Source organism: Thalassophryne amazonica, chromosome 18 (genome assembly GCF_902500255.1).
Source record: "Thalassophryne amazonica chromosome 18, fThaAma1.1, whole genome shotgun sequence".
NCBI classification, from domain to species: Eukaryota; Metazoa; Chordata; class Actinopteri; order Batrachoidiformes; family Batrachoididae; genus Thalassophryne; species Thalassophryne amazonica.
In genome coordinates, this window is record NC_047120.1 from 56,973,715 (window position 1) to 56,986,344 (window position 12,630).

The following is a 12,630-nucleotide window of genomic DNA, read 5'->3' on the forward strand; positions in this document are numbered from 1 at the left end:
AGCTGTCCTTGTTGGAATGTGTTTGACCTTGGAGTTATCAGTCTACTCTATATGTCGAAATGGGTACTGGCCGTGGCTGGGGAAGTAACCTGCAATGAATGGACTGTCCTGTCTGGGGAGAGTTGCAGATTTTTGGTGCTTTGGATAAGGCGACTAAAACACCTACAATTCAGCCTCTGTGTACCATGTATGTATCAAAAAAATATATGGTGGCCATCCCAAGGTGGTAGGGGTCAGTGAAGGATTACACAGAGGTCAACGTTTAAAATTCCACAAATCATATTGAAAACTGCACCACATTATTTGTGTGATCATATAGATTCCAAAAAGGTATAGTTTGGACTATCTATGACTGAATATTAACCCTCTGGGGCCGGCGCCGTCTTATACGATGGCTAAGACCAAGCTTTGCTAAATTATAAATAACTTTTTAATGATATGAGATAGAAACTTACTCTTTTTTTTTTTTTTTTTTTTGCTGAAAAGTTAACTCCGCGGACTTTTGTGCCAGCCATTGGCCATCTTTGTACTCCTCATAGAAGCTGTCTGATGATGTGCGCAATGTGAGTGTCCAATCGGAATTGGTTCACCGTCACATGGTTTTCCAAAATCCAACTGTAGGGCAGATTCATCTCACATGAAAAGCCAAAGATAGTTTTCAGGAGTGATATGTTACTAGTCGGCCCATTTGAATAGCCCCCTGGGTGCTCCAATGAGTACATACTATTGGGCTCCAAATGCGCCCTGCGCCATTACGCACAGCAATCATTGAAAGCAGACGGAGCAGATGGAGAGCCTCTGATGACAATCTCACATGCTCAAACAAAGTGTGTAACTATCAGGATTGCGCCACTAGTTTGCATGTGAATGTTACTGAATAACTCTGTTGCTTTTACCATGAAACAAAAAAAACACATAGCCCATTTTGTATATATTGTTCAAAATGTGCATTTGTGTTTATTGTTTGAACCTTTTTGTTGTACAATCTTTCACACAAGACCTCAAATTACCTTTATAAAGTGTCAAAACAGTTGTTTATTATAGTTTGCTGTGTGTTTTGAATAAATGTGTGTGGAAAATTATTTTTCACTTTATTTTTTCCTTCCTTATTTTTGATTGTAAACCTTTGTTACACTTATAAAACAACAAAAGCATATATATATTATGAAAGCACAGGTTGTCCTGGAAAAAAGAGACATAAAACTTGATTGTGGGATGCAGGGAGAGCTGTTAACGGCAATAATAAAACATTTATGCCAGGCAAGTGAACTGTCCAAAAAATGCCCTCGGACCCCAGAGGGTTATGGGGTAAAAATGGCAAAAAATGGTGCCAAAGGTCGATTTCAAATTGTACATGGGTCTATAGTTAAAGTTACTAAAATATTTCATAACAAAGAGATGCACATTATTCGTTGAGCAAATATGGTTGCAAAAATGAATAGTCTGCACCATCTGTTATGCTTAGTCATCACATTACGGGATAACGTCATAGAATCCAATGGATGCTGATCTTGTTTGACCTTTGGAGACCAAGCATTCAGCACAGTCGAAAGTATTCCATTTACTAATCCTATTAGTTCAACCAATAATTTGCATGACTTTTCTACCAAAATTGGAGCAACTTTAACTTTTGACCCCTGTACCAACTGGTATACTAGATCTTTGCCACCATTTTATCTGTTTTTAACCCATAACTCCATAACATTCACTCATAGATAGTCCAAACTATACCTTTTTGGAATCCTTATGATCAGACAAATATTGTGGTATATCTTTCAATATGATTGGAGCATTTTTAAATGTTAACATGTTAGCCTTCCTTGACCTCTACCTGGCCATAGCTACCACCCTGAGATGGTCAGCCTGCGTTTTTGTGTAGGCCATGGTAAACTTTATCTCACTATTCTAAGATAAATGGAAGGACATCCTGAATGATAATAAACGTATGGTGTGTTTCTACTTCACGTGATCTCATGTGCTCCAAGTCGTAAGGTTTTTCCACAGCCTGTTGTCCCATGTTTGAGATTGCATTTCTACCGCTTGGCATGTGAGTGTTCTGGCCTGCTGCATTGAGTTTCTTTGCCCTCATCACGGGGTTTCATGCTTTTTTCCACACTCGGTTTGCACCTTGGCTATTTACTGAAGTGTTTCTGCCCAGTCAGACCGTCCCCCGGCAGTGACGGCTGACATTTCCACTGAAAGAGCCCTATTGTTGGATCTTCAGCCCTCCTCCACCCTCCTCTTCATAAAACAATGCTATCAATTGCTTCCACTGAGTACATCCACGGCTCTGAGTGAGAGACAGGCTGGCTTGGACTGCTCTCCAGCCTGCCAGGCAGAACTCTACTTTCCCAGTGACAGCTCAAGCCCACAGATTCCTCTCCAGGCATCTGTGCTAATATTATCTCTCTAACATGGGACCTAGCCCTTGATCATGGCTGCACTTCCACCTTGTAAGCGCACAAGTAATGGCTTGTGTATATATTTATTTTCCCGGGGAGACAGTGGGGCAGACTGATGGCATCTACTCACCCCCGTTTCTTCTTAATGAATGGTCCCCATACCGTTTTCCTTCATTTTCGCTTGGACACTCCCATTAACTTTGACAGATGATGTGTTCTTCCACCGAAACAGGGGTGTTGAACGCACTGTCACTGGAAATTGGATTCACACACCCACCCCTTTGCTTCTTGCCTGTCCTCTGTCTTTTCTCAGTTTCTCCAATCTCCTTTTTTCCCTGCTACTCTATCCCAGTCAACGCTGAGGGACACACTGTTAATGTCACTTCTAGACCTCTGTTCTAGAGCCAAACTGCCAAGTTAACCCTCTGCTGCCACACACCAGACCGCGTCGGTAGCTAGATAACACGCATTACTTGCCCACATGCCCGTTTATGCAATGAGGAAGTTGTAGTGATTTACAGTTTCCCCAAATATAGACACATCATCTTTCAGTTACTGGGGCCCTATCTTCCGCAAACTGCAAAGCAGAGCTTCGCATAGTGAGTATCTTTTCCACCTGACACAGTTGTGCTGCATTCACATGTCGACTGTAGGAAAACCATCACAGCGGTTGTTATAGCAGAACTTTTGCAGACTGCAGGTGGTGACATAAGGCGCAGTCATTTTTCAGTGCTAACGATATGGACAATAGTTTACTTAATTGAAAGATACAGCAGAGTTTTAGCGTTTTGCACAGTGTGACATTAAAACGGGAAATGGTTGCATGAATGGGTCTTGCACAATAGTCAGTGAACAGTCTTTACACACAGCATTGGATGCAACAGGTGTTCATCCAAGTTTCATCGCAGTCGCTACATTTCCTACGTTATGTCACTTTTACCTGCTGATTCTGCAGAATGTGATCTAGTGCACGATTTGATGATGTATGGTGCTCCAGTTGTACCATGTGACCTGTACAAAACCAACTATAGTATGTCTGTAGCAGGGTTCTCACCAGGATTTTTTCATAGCATAGGGGGGAACGTATTAGCGGTGCATAGCTGCGTTGTATGCGAAAGGATTGTTGGGGGGGGCATCTCCCCCGCCCCCTATCTCCCACAAAATTTTGAAACCCTTTGAAACACTATTAACTGCATTTTGAGGGCCACTTTGTGTTGCTAACTGGGATGTTAAATAACGTGCGACATGTCCTTTAAAAAAGGAAAAAAAAAAAACACCCACAAAAGCCCCCCTATGCTGGTTAAATCATAGCATTAGGGCCCAATTTACAGCATAAGGATTCAAAATCACAGCATAGGGGCCCCCTGTGCTCAACTGCACTGGCAAGAACCCTGTGTAGTATAAATTTAGCGCATTGTGATGCTTCTGGAAAACCACACAGTGATGTACGTCAAGGGCATCCACAGAAATCCAAGAGATTCCCAAAGTATGTCCAAGTTTGTGGCAGAACAAGAACTTTTCATACATTTTGAAAAACCCGCCATGGTTTAAACAAGACCACAGCACAATGACAAACATCGTTGCAGAGCCTCTAAGGTTTTCCCAGGTATGGACAGAGTTTCAAACCGTGACTTTTGGAACACATATTTATGAAAGTGCCAAAGGGGCTGTCGTATACTGATCCGAATCTGAGGTCTTGCACCATCTTGTGGTGGCAGGACTGAACTGCACATACTTTGAAAAGAACCAAGGATGTGTAATACTAGTATCATCACAGTGCTGACTCAGAAGACAATACTGTAGTGGTTGAATGCCCTTACCACCACCACCATAACGTCACCTCCCTCGCTTAAAACACTTGCGAGCTACTTTGTCAAACCGTGTGATCGCTGCAAGATATTTGTGGAGTGGACGTATCTGGGAACGAAGGACTGTACAGACCAAAGTATTTTAACACTGATTTCAGCGGAACAAATCCTCTCCATTGTGTCTCCCGTGTGGGCGTACGTGGCAGTTGACAGCGTATTACCCAGCTGTTACGGTTGCAGCTGCTTGCACATTAGTTTGAGCTGCTCGGCCACATTTATCAACATGAAGTGAACACCACAGCCGAGATAATGGTCCTGAACCAAGATGACACAACTCCTTACTAACACCTAGATGTTTGTAGGCGACTCTGCTCCAAGCATCGTTTTCGTGCTGCTCCTGCTTGTGCAAGCCAAGTCTTTATAACTAGTGAGCCACTCGTCCTTTATTCTGTCTCTGCTGTCGCCACAGTGCAGCCGGTTCCAGTGAAGAGCTGCCGCACCAAATCAATTTGAAATGCTGCAGCGTAGAGTCCTCCTACCCACAAAAGAGTGTACCAGAAGATAATTATAGGCTAATTAAAGGCACCTTTGTGTAGGTTTATAAATGCACATGTTATTTCTGTAAAAAGTTATGAAAATATTCTGTTGGTAAATTACAAAGCATATTGTTAAAACCTCACAGATCCACCCAAGCTTTGCTGGTAAGTGATTTGTCGGTAATAAATCACAACTGGATATAAATGATGTGTTTAAATTAAAGAGTCAAAACTGTTGTATATTTGGTGGGCGGTTGAAGCGAAGCAGAGCATCAATATGCTTTTGAAACGCTTCAGAAATTAATCATGATGGTGCCGGTGAGTGAGCAAGTTAGAATAATGGTTATCAGCTCCATCAATGCCTTTTTCTGAAATGGATCGTGGGCCGATCAGGGGGACTCGAATAAAGCTGACACCTTCTCAATTGTATAATGTATTGATTGGACCTGATGCCAATCAGAACATCACTAGCTGTAATCTTGGTTCAACCCAGTCTCATGGCAGTTTGTGGAGGCATTACGAAAAGTACATCAACCTATGGGTTTGTGACGGGGCACAAAAATGGGGCGCTTTTTGTGAGGGGGCACGAAATGTGGGGTGATGGGAGTTCTGTGGGGTTAGGGGAGGGTAGACACTTACGCTATGGTTAGAGTTGGGAGATGGGGAGGATTTTAAATAGCAAAATAAAAAAACGTGTCACGAAAATCGGGCGCTTTTTGTGATGGGGCATGGAAAAAAAACGTGAGACTGGGCTGCTCTGTCCTATCAGGTGTGTCCAGAGACAGCCACCTTGGATTGTGAACTTAGGACTTGGTATTTGACCTAGTTACTGAGTTGGACTCAGATATACTGAGGCTACATTTAGCTCTCATATCTTTTTTTTTCCTTGGAATTCCAACTTCAAAGAATGTTCCAATTCGAACTTTCAGTGGGAATGCTCGCCCATATCAAAACATCTGACTCACGAGTGGGGAATTCTAACTGGAACATTACTGGAATGTTATAGGACCCAAAAGGTGATGTTGTCTCCACTCAGTATTGTGGAAATTAAATAAAATTTCTTTGTCAGCTTGAACATTCTGTAGTTCTTTTTTTTTTATTTTTTATTTTTTTGACGAGACTGAAGTTAATGTCCAAAATGTGCCTACAACTAGTAAATAGGTTTTAAGTCCCTTCGGCTTGTCTCTGTTGGTAACGGTAGATTCTTTGGTTGGGTTTGTTCTCTATTTCACGTCAACTTCATTTACATTTTTCTCAGCTTTTTTTGTATCGCAGTAATAATTCTGTGATACGTTGCACCGTGCAACATATGGCTGCCATTTGTGATCAACAGCCTCCGTAAAGAGGTGAGTGGAATATGCAAATGGCTGCATGTTAATGGCATGGTAATGTAATGAAGTAGTTGGTGTATGGCCAATAATGAGCTGCGGTTATTGAGTGTTGATGGCTTCTTCTCCGTCGCCCTTTGTTGTTTCACAAGCTGCAGCTTTCTTGTTTGCTGTTCACGGCAGCCCTACACAAACACTCACGTGAACATTACTTATTGATTTATGGCATTGGGAGAAAAGCATATTGATAAATACTCTGAGTACTTGCTCATTGAAATGGGGAAACTAAATTGGGCAGAACTGAGACAGATGCGGTGCAGTAAATTAAACAAGCAATCTTCTCTGTTGGGTGACAGCACAATGGTGATTAGGGTTTCATGTGAGCTGCCCTACATTATTTATGGCTGTGCTTTGGGCTGCCTGCAGTTGAATAGACCCACAGTCCATTGACTGGGCACATTATGGGATACTGTCTCGTACTGGGAGGGGGGTTAAAAATGGCTTTATTTCCTCTTGTGGAGGTCCATTTTCATCTAAATGAAGGTGAAAGCCCCAAGTGTGTTGTTTCCAAACCCTGTATGTGTGAAATGTGTTGACTATGTTCCAAGAGGCTCCTCCGCACTGCTCCATGTTCCAGGGCGATTTCTACAGAACCCCTCATTTGTACACATCAGCCGTTCCTAGTTTTCATACAGTACCACTGTCCTCAGTGGTGAACAAAAGGCAAGCAGAGGCGGTGCCAACATGCTGCAGCACAGTAGCAAAAACCTGAAGATCTCTAGTTTACATGAAATATGTATTTGAAGGTATGCAATGCTGCTTTTGACTTATTCATCATGGAAAATGAAAATCGGCATTAAACAAAGAATTTTGTCAAATCACATCAAAGCGGTCCGTCATCGAAAGTGTCATCCTTAAGCTGTATTGTAGCTCTTTTTTTTTTAGATATGTATCGGATTGTTTATAAGTTAGAAATACACACCCAGAGTAGCCTGTGTTCTTTTCTACACTGGATAAGTTCTTGTCATTATTTGCTAGTAGTACAGTATGTAATGTTTTGTATCATATCCACAGAGAGAAAAGTATAGAAGAGGCAGGCAGTTGGGACTGGAAGAGTTGAACTGCAGGTGTTTATTATATATATATATATATATATATATATATATATATATATATATATATATATATATACACTCAACAAAAATATAAACGCAACACTTTTGGTTTTGCTCCCATTTTGTATGAGATGAACTCAAAGATCTAAAACTTTTTCCACATACACAATATCACCATTTCCCTCAAATATTGTTCACAAACCAGTCTAAATCTGTGATAGTGAGCACTTCTCCTTTGCTGAGATAATCCATCCCACCTCGCAGGTGTGCCATACCAAGATGCTGATTAGACACCATGATTAGTGCACAGGTGTGCCTTAGACTGCCCACAATAAAAGACCACTCTGAAAGGTGCAGTTTTATCACACAGCACAATGCCACAGATGTCGCAAGATTTGAGGGAGCGTGCAATTGGCATGCTGACAGCAGGAATGTCAACCAGAACTGTTGCTCGTGTATTGAATGTTCATTTCTATACCATAAGCCATCTCCAAAGACGTTTCAGAGAATTTGGCAGTACATCCAACCAGCCTCACAACCGCAGACCACGTGTAACCACACCAGCCCAGGACCTCCACATCCAGCATGTTCACCTCCAAGATCGTCTGAGACCAGCCACTCGGACAGCTGCTGAAACAATTGGTTTGCATAACCAAAGAATTTCTGCACAAACTGTCAGAAACCGTCTCAGGGAAGCTCATCTGCATGCTCGTCGTCCTTATCGGGGTCTTGACCTGATTCCAGTTCGTCGTCGTAACTGACTTGAGTGGGCAAATGCTCACATTCGCTGGCGTTTGGCACGTTGGAGAGGTGTTCTCTTCACGGATGAATCCCGGTTCACACTGTTCAGTGCAGATGGCAGACAGCGTGTGTGGCGTCGTGTGGGTGAGCGGTTTTCTGATGTCAATCGAGTGGCCCATGGTGGCGGTGGGGTTATGGTATGGGCAGGCATCTGTTATGGATGAAGAACACAGGTGCATTTTATTGATGGCATTTTGAATGCACAGAGATACCGTGACGAGATTCTGAGGCCCATTGTTGTGCCATACATCCAAGAACATCACCTCATGTTTCAGCAGGATAATGCACGGCCCCATGTTGCAAGGATCTGTACACAATTCTTGGAAGCTGAAAATGTCCCAGTTCTTGCATGGCCGGCATACTCACCGAACATGTCACCCATTGAGCATGTTTGGGATGCTCTGGACCGGCGTATACGACAGCGTGTACCAGTTCCTGCCAATATCCAGCAACTTCGCACAGCCATTGAAGAGGAGTGGACCAACATTCCACAGGCCACAATTGACAACCTGATCAACTCTATGCGAAGGAGATGTGTTGCACTGCATGAGGCAAATGGTGGTCACACCAGATACTGACTGGTATCCCCCCCCCCCCCCCCCAATAAAACAAAACTGCACCTTTCAGAGTGGCCTTTTATTGTGGGCAGTCTAAGGCACACCTGTGCACTAATCGTGGTGTCTAATCAGCATCTTGATATGGCACACCTGTGAGGTGGGATGGATTATCTCAGCAAAGGAGAAGTGCTCACTATCACAGATTTAGACTGGTTTATGAACAATATTTGAGGGAAATGGTGATATTGTGTATGTGGAAAAAGTTTTAGATCTTTGAGTTCATCTCATACAAAATGGGAGCAAAACCAAAAGTGTTGCGTTTATATTTTTGTTGAGTATATATATATATATATATATATATATATATAAAACGCTCACTACCACTGTACAAAAATGAAGCCAAACTGCACCGAGCGTGGTTTCTGGGATCTTGCTTAACTGACGTCATTTCAGTTGGTGAGGGTGGACTTGTGTAGTTCAAACGTGGGTCCCATCAGAACCCATTTGATCCCACAGTGTGAAGCCGAGCCACACCCCCTTTTATAATCTTCTGATATCTGAATAATCGATGAATTTGACACATTGCTGTGGAAAAGAAAACATGCCGTCTTTGGTAGAACTGTATTGCTTGCACATGCTGTTTTATTTTGATGTGCATGAGTGAGGCTGAAAACCACACACTTGGACGGGATATTTCTGCTTCACATTTTGAGGCTCTGGACTTTCCTCATCTTTCCACATAAACAATCTGCTGATGTTATAATGCAGTTTTTGAGCAGCAGTAGAACTTAAGTGGCATTGCTTTTGGAAAGTGGATATAATGGGCTTTTAAAAAATTACGCCACAGCAGCCTTGCTTGCTATCGCCGCTTTCTTTCAGGGTAACGTTAATTAAAGCTGCTGGTTCACTCATCAGCAGGGCTGTGCATTAATGAACATTAATGTTTCAGTGTTTAAAGAAGCACGGGGTATTGTGACCCAAACTTTATGTAGTCACTCTGGTATTTTTAACGACACCAGCATAAGCTATGTTTTTAGTGTCATGACATTAAGGACAATACTAATGAGGCTACATCCAGCTTATTGGCAGATCCCTGCATTTTTGGTTCATAGTGGATTAATCATTTTCTCTCAGAATTTGGCTGATGAAAACACCGCTAATCACTTCTGGAATCACAGAGGACCGTTTCAGCTGCAGTCTCTCTCGCTCGCTCGCTCTCTCTCTCTCTCTCTCCTCTCTCTCTCTCTCTCTCGTGCACTTTGAGGTGGAGAACGCATGTGGAATAGTCCAAAAGGTAATTATTTGTAATGTTTATATTGTGATGGCTTGGTAAAACAGTTGCATGTTCATTCCTTCTTATGAGTAGCTGTAAATACATGTTTAAGATAGATGTAACATCTCGTTATAATCATTCAGATGAGCTGCGCTGTGCTGACCCAATGACTCGCACTTACACTGTTTTTTAATTGTTTGCGCAGTGTTCACGTGAAGTTCACATAATTAATATGTGACAGATTTTGAACATTTCAAAATTTCCTTTGCGCACTTGCACGAAGCCACGTACAGTTTACTGTGGTTTGCAGTGGGTTTACTCTCCTGCACAGAAGACTGTGTGCAAGTGCGCAGATCAAATTCGTGCAAGTGTCAAGGTGCCTTAACTATGAACTCTCAAATGGTTGCTGAGTGTTTTGGTGCATCAACAACTATACACTTTGATGCAAATTAATGCAAAATCAGTGGTGTTAATGCAAAGAGGTTTGAGAAAATTTAACACGTTAGGGGAAAAACCCTCATCTTGAGTGGTTTGTGCTGCTAACTTGTGACATTTGTCGAGTTTACGCGAGTCCTGTCACCAAACACTGGCCTCCTGTGTGTCAACAGATGGATTTTTGCTACACTCAAGATCTGCAGCCCCCTGGTGGCTGTTTTGGCAAAAACCAGCATCTAGTGTTCATGGTGTGCACCGACAAAAAAAAAAAATAATAATAATGATAATCCAAGATATCAAGATATGCTGCTACTTGACCCATTTGAGTAAATTAGCAATAATTATATAAATAGGATGCAAAATTATTTATTATTTATTTTTTAGGCATTTTAAAGAGAGTATGTACAAATACAATGATGCTTTAGTGCAGATATTGTGATTCTCTGATTCAGTAAACAACGGCAAACTCTCCTGGTTTCAATAAATTTTCTGGTTGCCACCAGAAACGAAAGAAATATCATTTTATGTTGCAACTCGTATGTTGGGATACATGAGAGAAGCATCTGCTTTGGATAAATTCATACAGAATTCTTTGCTGTGGCCTTGCATGGACATGTGATGTGTTAGAACAATAGTCAGATGTGTCTGATTGTATTGCATTATGGACACTAAACTGGCAGCTACATTTTGTGTGAAATGCCTTAAAATACCAGCTGTGCCTGTGTTACTAATGGACTGGACTTGTTCTGTCAGCGTGTATCTGTCCCATCTGACATTCACAGCCTGATTCTGATTTTTGGGTGCATTTTTTCATCTCTGTTTTGAAGGTAGGTGTCCGTTACCGATCAGCAACGAACACGGACAGTGCTGGAAGTAGGAATGTGAGGAGGAGGAAAGAGAGTTGTTGCTCATAATACTGCCTGATTGCATGTGAAAAGGCTCATTTCTCCTTCATCGGCACTTGGATAATAGTGCAGCAGATAAGAGAATATTTAGAGGTGAATCCTGCAAATGGTGATACAAGCATGAAATTTGGCACAAATATTCCTTAGACATGGCTCTTTAAAAAAAAAAAAAAAAAAAATGATTGGCTACTTGAATTTTCAATTGGCAGTCAGGTAGGGGTCAATTGAGGAATTACACAGGGGTCAAAAAAAATGAAAAATGCTCCAGTCATATTGAAAACTATACCATATTATTTGCTTGATCATAAAAAATCCAAAAATGTATAATTTGGACTATCTGTGACTGAATGTTCTGGAGTTATAGGGTAAAAACAGCAAGAATTCTGACAAAGGTCAGTTTCAGTTTGTACAGGGGTCAAAGGTTAAAGTTGCTCCAATTTTGGTAAAAAGTGATGCACGTTATTAGTTGAGTTAACAGGGTTTTAAAAAGGAATAGTTTGGACCATGTATCTTGCTTGGTTATCATGTTACGGGGTAACATATGTCACATGTCGTAGAATCCAATGGATGTTGACCTTTTTTGACCTTTACTTTGAAAACTAAGCATTCAACACAGTCAAAACTGTTTCGTTTATTAATCCTATAATCCCAACCAATAATTTGCATCATGTTTTACAACTTTAACTTTTGACCCCTATACAAACTGAAACTGACCTTTGTCACCATTCTTGCTGTTTTTACCCTATAACTCCAGAACATTCAGTCACAGATAGTACAAACTATACCTTTTTGGAATCTTTATGATCAGGCAAATAATGTGGTGTAGTTTTCAACATGATTGGAGCATCTTTTAATTTTGAGTTAATTTTTGATTCAAGTGGCCAATCAGATTTTTCAAAAAAGGGAATGTCTAAGGAGTATTCGTGCAAAATTTGTTGCTTGTATCACCATTTGAAGGATTGTTTCAGTTATCTGCTGCACTATAATGTTTTTTCTGCAGAAGATTATCTGCACATCAGGTGATGGAGTGAAACCAGGTGCATCATTATATCATCTAAGTGCTGCAGTAGTTAAAGAATGGGTTTGTTCCAAATGGATCTCTATTGAAGTTGGCAGCTTGTGTGCACTCTTTGTCTTGACATAACAGTCTAATTGTGTTTGTCATTACAGAGTTTTAAAGTGGCTTTCTTTGTTTAGTTCTCATGTGTCCTCAATAGTCTGCAGTTTTTGTTTTGTTTTTAGGCTTTGGGGTTAATGCGTTCACTCAAGTTTTGGCTTCATTTGTTGCATTTCTCCGCATCACATTTCATCCACTGCCCTCAAGACAAGCTCTTAGTGTTACAACTCACTTGACTGCAAAACTATCTACATACTTCACACCCTCAGTCTAAAGAGCCTGGCGTCAGCAGTGTAGACGTTGGAAATAAGGAGGTTTGTGCACCTGACAAATGGTATCTTTCTGATTTGCAA